The 21,394-nt window shown below is 42.1% G+C and overlaps 1 protein-coding gene across 3 annotated transcripts in view; it reads right to left on the bottom strand.

The window, feature by feature from the left end:
* The window catches only part of ARHGAP6 (Rho GTPase activating protein 6), a 479,589-nt gene that overhangs the window by 203,113 nt on the left and 255,082 nt on the right, over positions 1–21,394 (bottom strand). The window lies entirely within an intron of this gene.

Genomic DNA, 21,394 nt, shown 5'->3' with positions numbered 1-21,394 from the left:
TGTTCCAGTGATTAATTACCCTTACACTCAAGAAGGTTTTCTAAAGTCTAACCTAAATCTCCCTTGCTGAAATTTAATCCCATTACTTCTTGTCTTCTCTTCAGTGCTTAAGAAGAACAATTTACCACCCTCCTCTTTTCAATAGCTTTTTACATATTTGAAGACTTATGTTCCCATCTTAGTCTTTCTTCTCCAGACTAAACAAATCCAATGTTTTCAATCTTTCTTCATAGGGCATGTGTTCTAGACCTTTAATCATTTCTGTTAATCTCTGTACTCTTTCCAGTTTGTCCTCATCTTTCCTGAAATGCAGCTCCCAGAGCTGAACATGATACCCCAACTGTGGTCTTTCTTATTGGTGCTGAGTAGAATGGAAGAATTACTTCCCGTATCTTGCTTACAATATTCCTGCTACACATGCGGAATTATGTTCTCTTTTTTCATGGACCCATTTTTAGTTTGTGATCCTCTATAAACCCAGATCTGCTTCTGCAGTACACCTTATATGCAATGAGATAAATAACATCTACTGTTTCTTCCCTATCCACAAGGTTTTTTTTACCCTGTCAAAGGAGGATATTAGAGGTTGGTGTGACATGATCTGTTCTTGATAAATCAAGGCTGACTTATTTATTACCTTATTTTCATAAAGATTCTTACAAACTAATTGTTTGATATTTGCTACATTATCTTTCCGGGTACCAAAGTTAACCTGGCGGGTCTATAAATTCCCTGGCTTGTCCTGGTTCCCTCTTTAAAAAATAAGTGTTATATTTTCCCTTTACACTGCTCTGGTATCTCTCCCATCTTCTGCAAGTTTTCAAAGAAAACTGCTAACGGCTTGGAGATTTCCTCAGTTTTCACAAGTATCCTAGAATATTTATCATCCAGGCATGATGACTTGAAGACATCTAACTTATCTTCACTTGTTCTTTTCCAGTTTTGCCTTGGATCCTGCCTTAGGTCCTGCTTACGTTCACTGACATTCTCTATGTTATTAATCCATTTTCTGCTTCTTTGGTGAAATCAAAGAAAAAAATGTATTCAACATTTGAGCCATCTCTACATTTTCCGTTATTGTCTTTCCCTCCTCATTTAGTAACACGCTGTCCTTTCTCCTCCTCTTGCTTCTCAGGTACAGGCAGTCCCCGGGTTATGTACAAGATAGGGACTATAGGTTTATTCTTAAGTTGAATTTGTATGTAAGACGGAACTGGCTCCAGATTCAGCTGCTGCCACTGAAACTGACCAGGGGCTGACTACAGGAAGCCGGAGGCAGAGTTGCTCTGCCCCCAGCTTCCTGGAATCAGCCTGATCAGTTTCAACAGCTGCTGAAACTGGAGCCTGGGACAGAACAGCTGGGGCGCTGCCCGGTAGGTTCCCACAGGACCAACCCGGCAGCACCCCAGCTGCTCTACCCGAGGCGTCCCGCAACAAAAGCCTGGTCTACTGGGGGGGGGCCGCACTAGCTGCACCCCTTCCCCCCCCCCAGCAGACCAGGGAGACCCGAGCAAAGCCGCACAGGCGGAGGGACCCCGCCGCCCGTGTGGCTTTGCTCCTTTGCCCCCGAGCAAAGCTGCCCAGGCAGCGGGACCCCCCGCCGCCTGGGTGGCTTTGCTCCTGTCCCCCTGGTCTGCTGGGGGGGTCCAGCAAAGCCACTGGACCCCCAGCAGAGCAAAGCAAAGCCGCTGGACCCCCCCAGCAGACCAGGGGGACAGGAGCAAAGCCGCCCAGGCAGTGGGAGTCCCGCTGCCTGGGCAGCTTTGCTCCAGGGCAAACAAGCAAAGCCGCCCAGGCGGCGGCTTTGCTCGGGTGTCCCTGGTCTGCTGGGGGGTCCAGCGGCTTTGCTCCTGTCTCCCTGGGGTGCTGGGGGGAGTCCAGCAGACCAGGGGGACAGGTAAGTCAGGGACTGCCTGTATTTGTAATACTCTCTCTCATTAATGTTTATACTTCTAGTTAGTTTAATCTCATTTCATGCCTTGGTCTTTCTAATTTTGTCCCTATTTGCCAACTCTGGTTCAGACTTCTTGTGGTTGAGGAGGGAGATGCACCCCTCCCCTGGACCCAACACCCCTGGCCACTGCCATGGGAGCTCTCATCTCAACCCTCCACCCCAGCCCTGAGCCCCACATCACTGGCCATCCCCCAGGCAAAGTTCTAACCCACACCACCCAACCCTCTGCTCTTGCCCTAAGCCCTCTCCAGCACTCCGAAGCCACTGTTCCTATCCCCACCACATGAATTTAGAATTCATTCCACATATAGGTGGGAAAAATTAGAGGGAACACTGCTTGTAAGCGTGGTGTAAACAAAACATTCTAGACAGAAGTGTGATTTTCTGTTGACAGTGTTCCTTTAACTGTGTGCTGAGGAAATTTAAATATTCCTGACTTTCAAACATATAATGTGCAGGAGTTTAACTCAATGTTTGTTTGCTGTAGGACAAAGGAGACAGGAGAAAATCTATCCCACATAAGTGGAATATTCCAAAATTTTAGCAGAGTGGTGTTTTAATTTATTATTAAATAACATTTTATTTCAATAGTTCTGAGGCTCCTTCCAGGGATGCTGTACCAGGTTCAAATTCACCTAGTCGTGGTGACACTATATCCTGAGATTCAGGTTATTTCATGTACAGACTTCGCAGAGGATAGATTGTAAGACTAGAATATCTCTTGTAGTCTTATCACCACAGCTCTAGACCATGAATATTAATGACAATCAGGAAGTATCCCTGATAACCCTTCCTCTATAATTACATAGTATATATGATTGGATCAATGCTTACTATATCCCTTGCAATTTTTTCTATGATTCTATACATCTATCAGGGATGATCTAGGTGGTACTGGGTCCTGCCATGAGGGCAGGGAACTGGACTCGACGACCTCTCGAAGTTCCTTCCAGTTCTAGTTTCTATGATTCTATGTTTCTATATATATGGAGACTATGTGTGAAATTCCTGGCCAATGTGAGTTTTACCATGGATATCAATGGAGGAAGGATTTCACCTTTTATACCTGCCCAAAAGAGCTTACAGACAATACTGCTGAGGGCTCAGAATAATCTATATGTGTTCAGCTACCGTTCTAGTTGTACACTGCATCTTGTCCCCAAATGATGAGCTCTGACAGTGGGTTTCCCCCATGTATCTCCCTTTGACACACACTTTTGTCAGTCTTCTTAATCTCCTTGTGCTTCCCACTCCTATAAATTACTCACCCCCAACCATGTTGCAACTTCTCTTCTTTTGCAGAACCAACTTCCTTATATTTTGCCAACTCACTGTGTAACAAAAGCAGGACAACCCGGGCAGGATTCTCAACTGTTGTTGGGCTGTGTGAAGAGAAGGCTCTGCACACTCTGACTTCCCCAAAAGCAGTGGAAAATCACATCTGTGGTTCTGCTGCTCCTGCAAAGTCACTTTACCGAAAGGAGCAGCAGAGTGAAACTGATTACGAATACACAAGTAAACGCTGCTGAAGCTGTGCCTCCCTGCAAAAAGCAGTGGCATAAGCACAAGTTCCAAACCTGAATGGAAATGGCAAATGGGGTGGAGGGAAGGGGGAAATGTGGACTATAACAACAATACTTAACATTTATAAAGGACTCTTCATTTTCACAGAGCTTTACAAAAACTAGACTCAACTCTAGAACTGCTCTACATTTAAAGCTCCTACTGAAACAAAGAGGCAGATTCTCCAGTAAAGACTCACAACAGGGTTCATTGGACTATCCCTGTTTTAGGCTGTGTCTAGACTACAAAGTTCTACTGGAAAAAGATACACAAATTGTGAACCACATCTTCTGAAAGATGCTTTTCCGACAATTGGCCCATCTACATGGGGCCAAATGTTGGGGAAAAAACCCTCTTTCGGAACATCCCCTATTCCTTGTAGATCAAGGTTTACAGGGATGCCAAAAAAAGTGTCTGCTTTTCCGAAATTTTTTTCCTTGGACACAGCAGAGCTTTTCCAGGATAGCATCAGTATCCCAGAAAAACTCTGCAGTCTAGACGTACCTTTACAGTTGAGTAAACTGAAGAAAGAAAGAGAAATGATATGAAAATGCCTAAGTACTTTCTAAAATATTCTTCTAAGCCCCATACTGATACATTATTAAAAATGTAATCACCTAAATATCTTTAAAAATCTGGCCAGATGTCCACAGCAATTCTCAAGTTTTTTTAAAAAGACATCTAACAATAAAACAACTGACTGGGTTATTTTATTCCCCAACTCCAGGCCCTGATCCATCACTGGAATTTTGCTAATCTTTCCAAGAGAATAAACAATTGGCTTTCTTAGACCCAGTAAAAAAAATTCCAGCCCAAACAATATTTTGCTCAAAAAAAGTTAGAAAACTTGAAAAGACATAATCGAAGTGCTTTCTGAAACCACTGTGAGCAGGATACATTCACTAATCTGCAAAACACATGAGTAAATAATTGCACTAGTTTGTTTCCAGAGTGTTTTACTGTGTGTTAGAGCCATTCTTTCCAAAGAGGGAAAAGATTCCCAGGGGAAACAATAAATACATCCAGTCAAGAGGTCATTTCCCTTGGCCTAAAGAGCCCTGCTTATAGTATTAAGCTTCCAGGAAATAGAGTAAGCCGCTAAGTATGCTCTCATATGCAGGTGCTTCAACTTTATTAACCAAATTCAGATATGATGTTTAAAAGGTGTAAATTTCGATTTACATACACCTACTTATATTGAATGACCAATATGTAAACAAGAAAGGAGTTTAAGCTAGTATCAGGAAGAGAGGGAGAAAGATGTATAGTAAAACTCCAATTGTCCGGCATCCAGTGGTCTGGCACTCCCGATAGTCCGGCACCAACTGGAACCCAGAAGTGCTCCGGCCAGCCAGACAATTGGAGCTGCTAGCGGGGAACGGTGCAGCGAGGGGCAAACCCTCCACCGTTTTGCAAGAAGGCAGGGGAAGCCCCGCGCCATCGCCAAGAGTTTCCAGGAGGGGAGCGGGCTCCCCACCTCCCAGACTGCAGTAGTTATCGGCAACCAGGGGGGGCTAGGGGCGGTGCTTTGGGACCAACCCGGTAGCACCCCAGCAGCTCCGCTCCGCCGCTTGTCCGCCAATTGTCAATTTCAGCCGCTTCCCCAAGTCCGCCGCTGCCGCTGCTGAAACCTATGAGCAGCAGACAAGCGGCAGAACAGAGCAGCTGGGGTGCTGCCAGGTTGGTCCCGCAGCGCCACCCCTCACCCCCCTGCTCGGCGATAACTACTGCAGTGTGGGGGGTGGGGAGCCCTCTCCTCTCCCGGAAACTCTCGGCGGTGGCATAGGGCTTCCCCGTCTTCCTGCAAAACAGCGGAGGGTTCGCCCCTCTCTGCACCGTTCCCTTCCCACACCCCCAGACACAGTGCGGGTCCTGGCAGACCTGTCACAGCCCCCTGCTGGAGTACCTCCCAATACTCCGGCATATCCGATAATCCGGCACCACCTAGGTCCCTAGGTCCCAAGTCTACTGTATATTCAAGCAAGGGGTGACCTACAGGAAAGTAATATGTTAATTGATTTTTTGCTGTGCTTTACTTTCTGTATCTTGAGTTACCCTTCAGAGTCTAAACTGCTGTATGTCTATATGTTGAGCTAGAGGTATAAATTACAACTCAAAAAGAGATCCACCATTCCTCTGACAGAACATGCTATAAATTGAGTCCATCTGTGACACAACAAGCAGCAGAAGGGGGCTAGCTACTTTAACTATGTAGCCCATGTATTGGGGACAATGATACTAGGGTGTCTAGTGCAATCATATGCTTTACCAAATGTGGATAAATTATTTTTTAGCATGCTGGCTCAATGAGAGCTACTGGAGACATGTCTCCTTGAGCTAGGAATTACAACACAAGCTCCAAATGATTGGGCAACAAAACGGCAAATGAAATTTAATGCTGATAAATGTAAAGTAATACACATTGAAAAAAATAATCCACACAATATGATGAAGAATAATTTAGCTACAACTACTCAAGAGAACTCTTGGAGTCACTGTGGATAGCTCTCTGAAAACATCCACTCAATGTACAGTGGCGGTCAAAAAAGCAAGCAGAACGTTAGGAATCATTAAAAAAGGGATAGAGAATAAGACAGAGAACATCTTATTGACTCTATATAAAACCATAGTACACCCACATCCTGAATACTGCGTACAGATGTGGTCGCCTCATCTAAAAAAAAAAAAAAGATATATTGGCATTGAAAAAGATTCAGAAAAGGGCAGCAAAAATTATTAGGGGTTTGGAATGGGTCCCACATGAAGAGAGATTTAAAAGACTGGGACTTTTCATCTTAAAAAAGAGGAGACTAAGGAGGGATATGATAGAGGTCTATAAAATCATGACTGGTGTGGAAAAAGTGAATAAGGGAAAGTTATTTACTTGTTTCCATAACATAAGAAGTAGAGGTCACCAAATGAAATTAATAGGTAGCAGGTTTAAAACAAACAAAAGGAAGTTTTCTCCATGCAGTGTACAGTCAACCCCTGGAACTCCTTGCTCTCTCTTGATGTCCAAACATGCACATCCATATAAAAGATAAAAACAAAAAGAAAAGGAAGCTATGATACAAAGATTTAACAGGGCTGAAATCCATGGAGTTGCACAGAAATTAGTTTAAAACCGAATTTTAGTACACAGATTTGTGTTGTTTCTCTAGGGAGTTGATCCATCTTCTAGAATTCTAATGCAAAGATGTAACTATCTACTAAATTACATGTACTTACTGATGGGAGGATACAAAAAGATTATTGTTGGTTATTATGTTTTATAGAAATTTTCCTCAAGGACTAGCAAACATTGTACAATCAATTCTGTCCTCACTTATATCCTTACAGAATTGAATGTAATAGAGTTGAATAATGCTGAGAAGCCCTAAATATGTGTCCTAAATATTGTTTTTATGTACTCTTTGCATTAGCAAAGACCTAGGACTCCGATTCAAGGACTTGCTCCTGACTGTGTTAGGTACTGTACATGCAAAGGAGCTGGCTGAGGATTATGTAGTGGGACCGGAAATAAGGCAATGCATATGCATTTAACAATAGAACTGTTGACACAAGTATATACAGTTATACTATAACACCTACATCTTAGGTATAAATGTTTTCTCCTGGGTGATGTAGTAGACAATGTAAGTATTCTATTCTCAGTAGACAATGTAAGTATCTTTTATAGTTTAATTTTTTAAAATGTTTAGATGTTGTTACATACATTTAGATATAAATACACTCTAAACCAATACTTTTACTAAAGGAAGAAAGATTTGATGCAATAGAATTTCACATAACCTAGAGCTGAGTTAAAATATTGCAGGTACGTTAGTCTAGCATAACATTTAGAAAACACTATCAGACATTAGTTTTGTCTAAGCACCTCACGAGCTTCTATATTATCCAAACAAAACTGACTAAGTTCAGAACATAAGACTGGCCATATTGGGTCAGACCAAAAGTCCATCTAGCCCAGTAGCCTGTCTGCCGACAGTGGCCAATGCCAGGTGCCCCAGAGGGGATGGACCGAAGACAATGATCAAGCGATTTGTCTCCTGCCATCCTTCTCCAGCCTCTGACAAACAGAGGCCAGGGACACCATTTCTATCCCCTGGCTAATAGCCTTTTATGGACCTAATCTCCATGAAATTATCTAGCTTCTCTTTAAACTCTGTTATAGTCCTAGCCTTCACAGCCTCCTCTGCCAAGGAGTTCCACAGGTTGACTACGCGCTGTGTGAAGAACTTTCTTTTATTAGTTTTAAACCTGCTACCCATTAATTTCATTTGGTGTCCTCTAGCTCTTCTATTATGGGAACTAATAAATAACTTTTCTTTATTCACCCTCTCCACACCACTCATGATTTTATACACTTCTATCATATCCCCCCCTTAGTCTCCTCTTTTCTAAACTGAAAAGTCCCAGTCTCTTTAACCTCTCTTCATATGGGATCCGTTCCAAACCCCTAATCATTTTAGTTGCCCTTTTCTGAGGTGAGGAGACCACATCTGTACACAGTATTCAAGATGTGGGCGTACCATAGTTTTATACAGGGGCAGTAAGATATTGTGTGTCTTATTTTCTATCCCTTTCTTAATAATTCCTAACATCCTATTTGCCTTTTTGACCCCCATTGCACACAGTGTGGAAGTTTTCAGAGAACTATCCACAATAACTCCAAAATCTCTTTCCTGATTTGTCGTAGCCAAATTAGCCCCCATCATACTGCACCTATAGTTGGGGTTATTTTTTCCAACGTGCATTACTTTACACATTAAATTTCATTTGCCATTTTGTTGCCCTATCACTGAGTTTGGTGAGATCTTTTTGAAGTTCTTCACAGTCTGCTGAAATAAGAGAGCTTGTAACAGGAGTTCTCTGGAACTTGTCCTCATGTGATACAGTAAAGATGACAATCATTCGAGATGCTCTATCAACACTAACACACACTTTGATAGTTCCACATTCTGGATGGAATAATTCTTCCTTTGATGATGATCATAAAATTAAATTCCAGGCTTCCCAAGTTCTGCGCAATACTACAGGATGCCTGAGGAATTTAAGCTCCACGGGAGAAGAGGCAAAGAAGCAGATGAGGTCTTGTGAAGGACTGGTCAATTCTTTGCTATATGTGATCCGCACATGTGAACACATCAGATTATGACAGCAAGACAGTGGAGAACTGTGTGTGCACACTGAGAAACTTGATCTATCGCCTAGATCTGGAGGTACCTCAGGCACAGCTGTTAGGTATAAATGAATTGGATGACTTGTTAGGGAAAGAAGTAACTGAAAATAAACAGTAGTTTCTCCCTCCATTGCCCTTCACAAGTAAAATGCTACAAAATGGATTACACAATTTGATTTCAGTAGGACAATTTAAATATCTTCTAACAAGAAAGAATTTTCTGTTACACTCCCAAGGGGCCCTTCAGCAGAATCTCTCTCTCCCTCTTTGATGTGGTGGCAGCTATGCAATTCCCATTAATTACAGACCAATTATAATGTGGTCATGGGTAATCTTGTGGATAACCTCAAAATAAATATTTCCAACAAACAAGAAATAAAGAAAGACACACAGCACATAAACACAAATATGTATTACAGGGTATTAGATTACAAGTATTAAAGATGTAAAAAGAGATAAAGACACCACTGTAAGTTTCCACTTCTTCTTAGCATAGGTCTTCACTAACAAGAAAATATTAAACCAATCAATTTGTAATGAAGCCAACCTAATTTTCTTCTTTGACAGGTTTATCGGCCTAGTGGATGGAAAGAGGGAGAGGAGGAATTGTAGACATTATATATCTTGGTTTCATTAAGGCTTTTGACACAGTTCAATAAGCAAATTAGGGAAGTATCTAAATGTCTAAATGAAATTAGCATAATGTGGATGCATAACTGGTTTAAAGATTGTGCACAAAAAGTAAGTGCTGGTTTACACTACCAAGAGAGACCGATCTAAACTATGCAACTTTAGCTGAGAGTATAACTGAGCTGAAGTTTCAGAGGGTGGCGGAGTTAGGCTGTAAATGAAAACTTAAAAAACAATAAATGGTCCTGCAGCACTTTAGAGATTAAACAAAAATTGTAGATAGTGTCTATGACATAGTGGGGGTGCTGTCTACTGTTGTAACCCTGTGTTTCTCCCTGGCTGTATTGTGTTATGTGTGATTCCTGATGACTTACTCCAGATGTGTACTAGGCCTAGACACCTGGGGGGCCAGAATAAGGAGATAATGACTCTGTTCCCAGAATAGTAATAGAAGTGTAGCCGTGTTAGTCTAGTCCAGTGGTCTCCAACCTTTTTACACCCAAGATCACTTTTTAAATGACAGACCAAGCCAAGATCTACCACTCCGCCCCTTCCTTGAAGCTCCGCCCCTTCCTTGAAGCCCCGCCCTCTCTATTCTCCTCCTCTCCATCACTTGCTATCCCCAATCCTTATACTGCTGCTTTTTTAAAAAAGGTTTTTCCAACATTTGGAAGTGGTGCTCAGCCAGGGTGCACCACGTTCCACGTGGGCTGGTGCAGAGGAGAAGCTGCCTGGCCAGCTAGCTGTGGCCTTCAGCCCGGAGGAGGCTAAACCGCGCTCCAGCTGATCGGCAGCTTCCCCTCTGCGCCTGCCCATGTGGAGCTTGGTGCACACTGGCTGAGCGCCATGGCCAGCTGGCCGGGAAGCCACTTCTCTTCGCTCCTGCCCGGCTGCCCTGCGCTCAGCCCGGGAAGCTTGCTCCAGCACAGCTGGAGCTAGACGCAGCCTACCTGGGCTGAGCACAGGGCAGCCGGGCTGGAGGGAAGAGAAGAGGCTGCCCGGCCAGCTGGCCATGGCGCTCAGCCAGTGTGCACCAAGCTCCACGTGGGCAGGCGCAGAGGAGAAGCCGCTGATCACCTGGAGCACGGGGCAGCCTCTTTCAGCTGAAAGCCACAGTCAGCTGGCCTCTCAGCCCTTCTGACCTCTCAGCTCCCACCATTCCTCACAGCTACTCCCCTGTGTTGTTGCTCAGTGAGTAGCTGCTCCTCAAATGAGTAAATCTAATGTAAATGTACTGCGCAGGCGCGCAGTTCAGAGAGGGCTCAAGAGCTACTCTTAGAGCCCCTGAGATCTACCGGTAGATCACGATCTACTGGTTGGTGACCACGGGTCTAGTCTAACAAACAAAAAACAGGACTATGTAGCACTTTAAAAGACTAACAAGATGGTTTATTAGGTCTGGCCCACGAAAGTTCATCACCTAATAAACCATCTTGTTAGTCTTTAAAGTGGTACATAGTCCTGGTTTTTGTTTCTGTTCCCAGAGAGAGGGACACAGGATATAGGCAGGGACTGTACCAGGCAGGGAACTAGGCCTGGGAGTTAATGCAGTCTCGACTGGGCTATGAGGAGTGAGGAGGTTTTAGACCAAGGAAGGGGGTGAAGCCCCTTTCCCCCAAGAGGCTGAGAGGCTGTCTGCTCTCAGTGCCTGCATTAACATCAATCCTATGCTACACTGTGTCCCTGTGAAACAATACACCTTCTACTCAGCCAGCAAGCTGAGAGTCACATCTGGCTGTGGATGGGAGTGCAAGGTCGGGGACCCCTCGACATGCCGTCACAGTGTCATGAGCTTTTGTGGGCACAACCTACTTCTTCAGATGAAGGGTGCAAGAGGTCCAGAGATACAAATAAATAGCAGAAAAAGGGGAAGGGAAGGGAAAAAAATTAAAAAAAAACTTGTCAATTGGAGTGTCTGTGCTAAATGAGGCTAATAGAGTGGGCTGTAAGTGCCCGATACTTAGCTTTTGATGTCATTAGGGTGTTGAACATAGTGGCCCATCCAGGTCATGTCTTTGTTCAGACCTTGATTAAAGGGGTCAAGTTCGCAAATGAAGGCCCGTTCCGAAGCTTCTCTCTCCAGCTGGTTTTTTAAATTGTTTTGTAAGAGTATAATCACTTTGAGATCCATTAATGAGAGCCTAGGCAAGTTAAAATGTTCCCCAACAGGTTTCTATGTGTTACCATTTTGAACATCTGATTTGTGTCCATTAATCCTTTGTCATTAGGGTTGCCAGATGCTTGAAACAAAAATACCAAACGTTCCCCCCCCCCCCCAAAAAAAAAACACCGGGAAAAAATTATGTTGAAGAAAAGGGAGGAAGACCAAAGTTGTTGATCCCCCCCCCAAAAAAAAGGACTCCAAGACTTATTAAGCAAATATATATATATATATATATATATATATATATATATATATATATATATATATATATATATATATATATAAAACAGCATTAAAACAGCATGTCCCTTTTAAGAGTGAATGCAGGGATAGGAACGGGGAGAGGTTGAACACTAAGACCCAGAGGAGTCATTGCTTCCCCTTGGTCTTTTGGCTGGCAGCCATTTTGTGCCAGCAGCCTTGCGGAACCAGGTAAGCAGGAAGGAACCAGGGGAGGCTCAGGGGGAGAAGGGAGGGTGCTGAGTGTTTGTAGGGTTGCCAGGTGCCTGGTATTTTCGCCTCCTGGCCAGGGAAAAAAATCAGAAAATACTGGACATCTTAGGTGTCCTTTCTGAATTTTTTTACCGGACAGGAGGCGAAAATACCGGACTGTCTGGGTGAATACCAAACACCTGGCAACCCTATTTGTCATAGAGACTGTATAGTTTGGCCTATAGATAGGACAGAGGAGCATTGCTGGCACTTGGTGGCATATATCACATTAGTGGATGTGAAGCTGTATGAGCCTTTGATGTGGTAGCTTATGTGATTAGGTCTTCTGATGATGTCATTTGTTTAGACAAAGGTGGCACCAAAGTTTATAGTGGGAATAGGTTCCTGGATGAGTATGATGGAGGTATGCTGCATAGCTGCTGGAAAAGATTTCTTTCAGGTTAGGGGGTTGTCTGTAGGCAAGGACTGGCCTGACCCTAAGGCCTATGAGAGTGAGGAATCATTTTCTAGGGCAGGCTGTAGATTGACGTCCTTAGCTCTACTTACTGTGGAGTCTTCACTGCAGTGTGTCAATGGGAGATGCTCTCCCATCGACTTCTCTTGTGCTTCTCATTAACGTGAAGTACCAGAGTTGATGCTGAAAGCAATTGGCAGTTAATTTATCACATCTATACTAGATTCAATAAATCAATCCCTCCTGGATCAATTGCTGCCCAATGATCCAGGCCAGTAGTACCCTAAATTATCAATGATTCATTGTTGAACTGGGAATATGTCCATATCGGAGTCCCTTGGTGGTATGTAGGAGATCTGATGCTAATCAATATTTTCATTATTGAAGTAGAGAATATACTTATCAAATCTGTGTATGACACTGAGCTGTAAGGGGTTTCAAGATTTTGGAAGGATAAGATTAGAATTCAAAATGATCTTGACAAATTGGAGAATTTGTTGGAAATCAACAAAATGAAATTAATTAAAATGAAAATTACTATACTGAGGAACAAAAGAATCCAAATGAACAACTACAAAATGAAAAAGAACTGTCATGGGCAATAGTATTGCAGAAAAGAATCTGGGAAATATGGTGAATCACAAACTGAATATGAATCAATGTGATGCAATTGTGGAAAAGGCTAATATTATTCTATTGCGTATTAACAGCAGTGTCATATGATGCAATTGTGACCTATGATGTAAAGGGTAATATTATTCTATCATGTTTTAACAGCAGTGTCATATGTAAGACATCGGTGGTAATTATCTTATTCTACTTAGTACTGGTGAGGCCTCATCTGAAAATGATACAAGGTTTAGAAAACATGATCTATAAGGAAAGGTTAAAAAATGGGACTTGTTTAGTCTTGAGAAAAGAAGACTGAGAAGAGACCTTATAATAATCTTCAAATAGGTTAAGAGTTGTTATAAAGAGGATTGTGGTTAATTGTTCTCTATAACCACTGCAGGTAGGACAAGTAGTAATGGACTTACTCCACAACGGGGGAAATTTAGATTAGGTATTAAGAAAACTCTAACTATAAAAGGTAGGTGAGCTCTGAAATAGGTTTCCAAGAGAGGCTATGGAATCCTTACTATTGGTGTTTAAGAACAGGTTGGTCAAACACTTATCAAGGATGTCTAAGTTCACCTGAAACAAAAAACAGGACTGTGTAGCACTTTAAAGACTAACAAGATGGTTTATTAGGTGATGAACTTTCGTGGGCCAGACCCACTTCCATCACCTATTAAACCATCTTGTTAGTCTTTAAAGTGCTACACAGTCCTGTTTTTTGTTTCAGCTGCACCAGACTAACACGGCTACATTTCTACCATAAGTTCACCTGGTCCTGCCTCAGCTTAGGGAATTGGACTTAATAACTTCTCACAGTCCCTTCCAGCCTTACATTTCTGTGATACCATGATTCTATGAAGGGAACCCTGTATTCTGGCCTGGCATCCCTTCAGGGCAGATTGTAACTTCTAAGAGGCTTTTCTTTATGACTGATACAATGTAGACCAATACAAATCAAAATACAGGACTTACTTGAAGAATAGCTGAGTACCCACAACTCCATGTGAAGTCATTGGGAAACTCAAGACACTTAAGATCATCATAATTACAGTTCATTTATGAAAGTCAAATTCAGATTCTCAAGTCAATGTCAGATTTTCATCTCTCATCTTTTTATTTTTTTTGTTTCCTCTTATTAATTGTATAAAATGAACCTTCTCCTTTAAATATTACCTACTCTCACACCTCTATCTATGCATTAAATATTAAGGCTAGCCATAAAGCAAACAGAAGCTAAACTCTGGAAAATTTGGGAATTAAAGTACAAATCCAAAACAAAGCAAGACATCTTCAACATAGAGATATATGGCCTATATCATTTCCCACTTCCCATCTTCCATCCTTTATTCTTTTGTTTTCAGTATTATAAAATGTTTTACATTAACCTAGATCACAATCACATACCTTATGTTCAAGAGAGTCTTTAAAAGATCATTGTAACATGAAACAATTAGAAATCTCTTATATCTCATACAAATGACTGTACATGCTAACATTTTCACATCCAAAGAGGAATTTTAGTTACCTGATTACTGAAGTACATTGACAAAACAGTGGATGATACTGTCTAAGTAGCTGCTACAGAAAGGATGGAAGCTAAGAAAAAAGACCTGCTTACACAGGTGCTGAAATTGTATTAGTGCATCCACAAAAAACTTGTTCTCCATTTATCTTCCTGATTTAAAACCAACGAGTATAGTAGTAGACCAACTACAGCTCAGAGTAAGTCTACAGCATGGTAATATCCCTGATGAGCTACACTAGTACTGCTACTAGTCCACTAGTCCACTAGTACTAGTACTAGTCCACTAGTACTGCTACTGGGGCTGCACTGATGGCAATGCAGAAATGGCACAAATCTTATACAAAGGGCAAATGTCTTAAACAGTGGTCTGAAACAAGGCTGTATCTAAGGTCTAATTCACACCAATTACTAATGAAAGAGTTATAGCACAGATGACACTATTTATAGCACAAATGACACTTAAGAGTTTTCTGGCAATATAAAATGATTAGGGTCAGAAAACCAATTATATAAAAATGGCAGCTTGCTACTCAACAGACTTGCTCCCTATCTTTTTATTATACAGAAATAATTTGTTTTATTGATTTTACTATCATTAGCTCTGCATGCCTGAAAGCATGCTGGAATCTAGTCCGGCTCCTGGTGCATCAGACAGATTTCTTAACCAAATAATGGGGGGATATTTCACATTGGCAATGAAACATAAAAAAGAACCTACCCAGGCTAAATTTGCAGGTTGGCATTAAAAAGGCATCTCTTTTAATGTGCTCACCTGAGCAGGTGTGACATAGAGGCACAAAATGACAGTAAACCTGGCACCCTGTGGTGCTGTTTTTCCAGTCACTTTCAGAATGCAGTCTAATTCCACTAATACACACATTAAAAGACAAACACAGGGGTTTGTATTTTCAGGTGTGTCTAGATTGTGGAAAGTTTGCACTGATATAACTACATTGATTTAGACATAACACACTGAAGCACAAATAAGACTTGAATTGGCACGAGTTACTGGTCTAAATTAAAGTAGCACAAGCCCCAAGTTACTCCTCAAGACCTCACTCAAGCCAAAATAATTGAAACGGGTGTGATTATAGTTTTTATTTTGACAAAATTTAACATTATTGTGCTCAGAATTTTTAAATTTTTAGTACAGAATTCCTCCAGGAGTATCTATTGCACTACATTCTGGACTCTGAAATGCATAAATATGTAGAACTCAGTATTACTTCATATATGCCATGTGATCATGTTTTCAGTGTCCCTACCAAAACACACATTCACCCAGGTTAAGAATGAGTAATAAAACTCTAAACTTTTCAGTAATTTAGCTTTTTGTATTTGATAATATACAGTTTCCTTATGGTCACAGTCTGAGTTTCCTGACTTAGTCATTTTAAGCCTGATCTTTCAGAATATATTGCAGTAAAATTTCCAGGGCCAACCACAGGAATTCCCTAGATACTTATTTAGGATTGTATGTTGATGCCCATCACCAGTTATGTGGCCATAAAATCAGTCATTAACAGAAAAGCAAGCTAAGCCTTTCAACCTAGAATGTTCAATAATAAGGACCTGCTACCACCCCAAAAGAATTATAAGCTACCATTCAATTGGGACAGAAACCACATAAAAGCTTGACAAAACAGAAAAATCTTTCCTTGTGGCCTGACACTCAATAGCACTCCGGGAAGGGCATCAGGAGGGTGGATACTTCTTATGGCTCCTTGGTCAGGCAAGCTGCCACACGTGATTTCAGGGGCTCCTCTCTACAGCTTCATCTCACAAGCCACTTCTCCACTGCCTCCCCCTAATGGGATACAAAAGGGACACACTGGGCATGTGCCTTCTTGTGCTCTAGCTGCCCTTGTGGATGCCACAGCACTCACACCATGGAACCAGAGCTGCTGCAAAGCAGTGCCAGGCTCACAGGCCTTGTGCTGTACCTCATGGTGCAATACTTCCAAAGTGCCCACATTTTACTCCAGCAGGATAAGGACGAGGACCAGCAGGATGAACCCCAGTGCGGACTGCAGGCCCTGTTCACCCAGCTCCTGGTGCTCCTGCTCCTGCAAATTCCCCTCAACCCCGTGGAATGATGCTTCTGGCAGCAGGAGACAATCTCAGACTGGTGGGACTACATCATCCTGCAGGTATGGGATGACCAGCAATGACTGCAGGACTTCTGCTCCACATTCCTGGAGCTCTGCTAGTGGCTTGCCCCTGCCCTCAGGCAAAAGGACACCTGCATGTGACCCACCTTCCCAATGCATAAGTGTGTGGCCATCGCCCTGTGGAAGCTCGTCACGTCAGACAGCTACCGCTCTGTCAGGAACTAGTTCAGTGTTGGGAAATCCAGTCAGAGCCATGCTCCTGAAGGTAGCCAAGGCCATCAATCAGGTGCTGCTACGAAGGGTCATCACTCTGGGCAACGTGGACAGCATCATCAATGGCTTTGCCGCAATGGGCTTCCCCAACTGCAAGGAGGAGGAGGGGGCATAGACTGCATGCATATCCCCATCCTGGCCCCTGACCACTGTATCTTGGACTACATCAACAGAAAGGGCTACTCCATGGTGCTGCAGACCCTTGTGGATCACAAGGGATGCTTCACCAACATCAATGTTGGATGATCGGGAAAGAGGCGTGATGCCCACATCTTCCAGAACTCCTGCCTCTTCTGAAAGATGCACGCCAGCACTTTTTTCCCTGACTGCACCATCAGAGCCAGGGAAGTGGACATGCCCATCATCATGCTGGGCTGCATTGCTACCCTGGCTCATGAAACCCTACGAGGGCAGCCTGGACCCCAGCAATGAGCACTTCAACATCAGGTTGAGCAGGTGCCACATGGTCACAGAACTGGTCACAAGCCATTCATGGTTTAATTGTGTGTGTGTCCAATGCAAAGTATAAATGTTGCATAGCCCTCAATTCTGTATTAGCAAAAGCTTGCAGGTGTTTTTCATAGGTAGGTTCAAACAGGTAGCATAGCAGCAATTTAGTCTTGAGGTTACAAGGGCATTGGTCAATATGGTAAGTTCTCTATTAGAAAGGAATGGTTGCTGTTTCTAAACAAAACAAATAGAAAGATGCACTGTATCATGCACTGTCTGATAAGATTCAAGGAGCAGAAATGAATCCAAAATTACTAATACTAAAAACTACATTGCTAAATATCATGTCTTCATTGATGTGGTACAGGTTGTACCTCCAAAAACTGGCACTCTCTGATCCAGCAGCATCCATTGTCTGGCAGAACCACAGAATCTCCTGGACCAGAAAGCCCATGAGCCTAAAGGCAGGAGGGCCAGCTGTCTGGGGCAATAAGGTCAGCAGCCCAGCTGGAGGCAATGCAAGACTGGGGCCAGAGCTCCACAGCAGCCTGTGGCAGCATGGGTCAGTGTGAGGCTGGAACCCCGCAGCAATCCCCAAGAGCTTGGGCCTGCAGCCGGAGCCCCATGCCAGCATGGCACCAGCGTCCCCCAGCAGCATGGTGTCATAGCCCTGCAGGAGCCCACTAGAGCACAGGACTGGAACCAGAGCCCCGCAGCAACCCCAGAGCCAGAGCCCTACAGCAGTCTGCTGGAGAATGGGGCCCGAGCACCGCATCAACCATAAGGCTTTAGTCTGCTGGAGCGTGGGGCTGGTGCCAGAACCCCGGGGCTGCCCCCAGATGCGCGGGGCTGGTGCCCCCTGGCAGAAGCCAGAGTCTCTGCTGCCCAGGATGGTTGGGAGTAGGGGAGGGCAAGGCAGGATGCCTTCTGGGGAAGCGTTCTGGCAGCAGGCAATGGGCTTGGGAGCTGGTGGCAGGAGACTTCCCCTGGTCCATCAAATTCTCTCGATCAGGACCAGGGAGGTCTAACCTGTAGACCTGACAGCCACATACTTCTGTGTGCTCCATATCTGAGCAGCTCACAACTCTTCTTCTGTTTTGTAGATATGTTCTATTTTGAATAACTTCTTTCTTATTTGGGTTGAACATAAGCCACTTTGGCCCCACCTTCCATCCCCATTTCTGCTAGCTAGACACTGGTGAATAGCACTAGAACTATGATACACAGAAGTCATAATTCTGAGCTAGCTACATACTGGTGACAATGCAGGCCAAATCGAATAACAGTCTCACTTAGCATCTATTTGTATTCACTTAATAAGAGGTGATGACAAGCTGGAATCCTATGGAAGCCTGATACGGAAGTCCTCAATGACAAAAAGTAAATAGAAAATACCACATTTCGGCATGTCTGAGAGAGAAGGAACATAACTAGTGAATGGGCTTCCCCAACCACTCATACCAAACGCTATTGGCAAACATCCAAAACCTCATTAATTATGTGACTAGTTTCCCAGTACTTATACTTTGCTCTAAAATAAATCACTCATTTGTTATTTAAACCTAGGTTTTGCAGGAAAGCTTCTGAAGCTCAAAATGTATAGGATATAAAAGTATCCACTAAAGATAAATTTAAGCATGCAAATATCAACGGCAGTTTGATATGACGTAGGAGGTAAACAGTTTACCACAGAGAAAACAGGGAAACATTTAAGGCCATGGTATTAATGAAAGGCATGAAGTCAGGCTGCTTCAACTAGAGGATCATTGGAACAGGAGATAGTTTGCCAAAAGAAACAGAAGGAGCAGCTAGCATTACAGAATGTAAAGTTGGCTTGAATATTCATTTGAAGACCTACAACATATCTTGGCAAGACAATGGATGTACTAGATGGAGCTAGTTCTCAAGGTCCCAACGGGATGTTTTTTCCTTGTACGTACATTAATATATCCCTAATGCTTTAATCAGCTTAATATTTCTCTATCAAGTTTTTACCTTCAGAATCTGTTTTCACTTTAAAATGTGTTTAAATACCAAATTACTATGCTTGATTTACAAAATGGACTGGAAAAAAAATAAAAAAGACTGATCTGTAGAGGTAAAAAGGGTCCATCCTACACTCACAAGGTGATGTACAATACACACTTTATGCTCTCATCATAGATTTATTTACACTGATGAGGGAAAAGAAAAATCTTAAGACTCTCTCTATTCAGTTTAATTCAGGCTCAATAAATCAAATTTAACAATTTATCCTGACAACTCTAAACAAAGTACTTTTTAAATGCAAACTTTAAAAATATCACATTTCCATGTATTGCAAAATAATACATGTCAGAGTTGTGTGCTCTGCAAGAATACTGTACACTTTCAGAAATGTAGACAAGCAGGCCAAATTTCCAAAAATGGATGCCAGAAGTTACGTGCCTCAATCCATATTTAGATATTTGTTCAAGTGCCTAATTTCAGAAGTGAAAATTAACTGCCACAGAAGTCAATATTGATGCTAGTTTGTATTAACTGCAAGCTGATCATTAAAATTATGATGGATTTACATAGGCATAACAGATACTAGAATTGGTCCTGCAGTGTACAATCATTATGAGGTTTACATAATTCAGGCACCTAAAGTTACATTCCCGAATCCATATTTAGGTACCAACTAAAGCAGCCTGCTTTTCGAAGATACTGAAGTCAACAGAGTTAATCAGGTTTTACACCAAAGTAACTGACAGAATAATCAGACCCAGACTCTACAAAGTTAGAACATTTCAAAACAAAGCAACATACAAAATAATCTTAAACAATAAATCAAGTAGGTCATGAACTGTCAAATATTATAGACTATTAGTAACGCTTCTAAGGTAGAATTCAGATAACTGTTAACAAAATGCAAACATGCGCTTTTAGAGCAACACCGAACTCCATTCTGTGTTGCTATAATGGACACTTACACTTGTTAGATAACTGAAATAAACAAAATCTAACTCTCATTGCAATACTGTAGAATTGTTAGAAAGAACCTATAAAAACGACTGCTTTAGTATGCAAGTTCACATTGGCACTTTCTAAAACTCTCTTTTTGATTTAATACAAAATACATGCAGGAAATCCTTTTTACTGTGTATGGTCGATAAAGTTTTACATAGCAATCATTACTAAGGAAAACAGTTCTTATTTTTCTTTTTTAAATAAGTTAATCCTGATAAGACTTGGGCTCTTCCCCAAGGGAGCTTTTAGAGGTGTCACTCCCTTAGAGCCAGTGAACATGAACAACATGGATGTGTCAGCCGGACTTCGCTAAAAAACTAAAGGATTTTTAATACCTTTTGCGAGGAGTTCATTGCACGCGCACCTTCTCTGTTCTTTGGCTAAATGAAGCAATTTTATTTCCATTCTTGTATCCTTAAATACCTTTAGAAAAATGATGAACAATATGAAACATGAACTTAGAATGTACCTCATCAACCCATTAAAAGTTCAGCTGGGCCATCACTATGGAAACAGGTATATCAGTCAAACACAAGAAGTGTATTTCTATGAAGGACACTAATCAAGGACTAAAAACCAGAGGTATGTGGATAGTCAAAACTGAGGAAACACAAACTGTGAAATAAAAAGGTCTTCAAGAGACTTACCCAAAGCATATTAAATACAATTGATTTATTTCTTAAGGGGATAGAGTCAAGTCTATCTTAATTCAAAATTAAGATTTTGTAAAATTAGCTTTTTTTTCAAAAGTTGACCAAAAGAATTGCATCATGATTGTTTATGAATTCCAACAGAAACATATATATATATATATGTAAATATGCCCCTACAATGTATGCAAAGCCTACATTGCAGTATTGTCCTAATAAAGCATGTGTGCTCATCTACACTTACACACTGAAACAGCACAGCTGCACTGGATGTTAAAATGCTACCTATGCTGACAACAAGAAAGTTTCTCCCATCAGGATAGGATCTCCATCTTCCTGAGAGACAATAGTGCTGTCTACACTGGGGATTAGGCCA

This window comes from Pelodiscus sinensis, chromosome 1, assembly GCF_049634645.1.
Source record: "Pelodiscus sinensis isolate JC-2024 chromosome 1, ASM4963464v1, whole genome shotgun sequence".
In the NCBI taxonomy this organism is placed as follows: domain Eukaryota; kingdom Metazoa; phylum Chordata; order Testudines; family Trionychidae; genus Pelodiscus; species Pelodiscus sinensis.
This window is presented reverse-complemented; position numbering and strand designations above follow the sequence as displayed.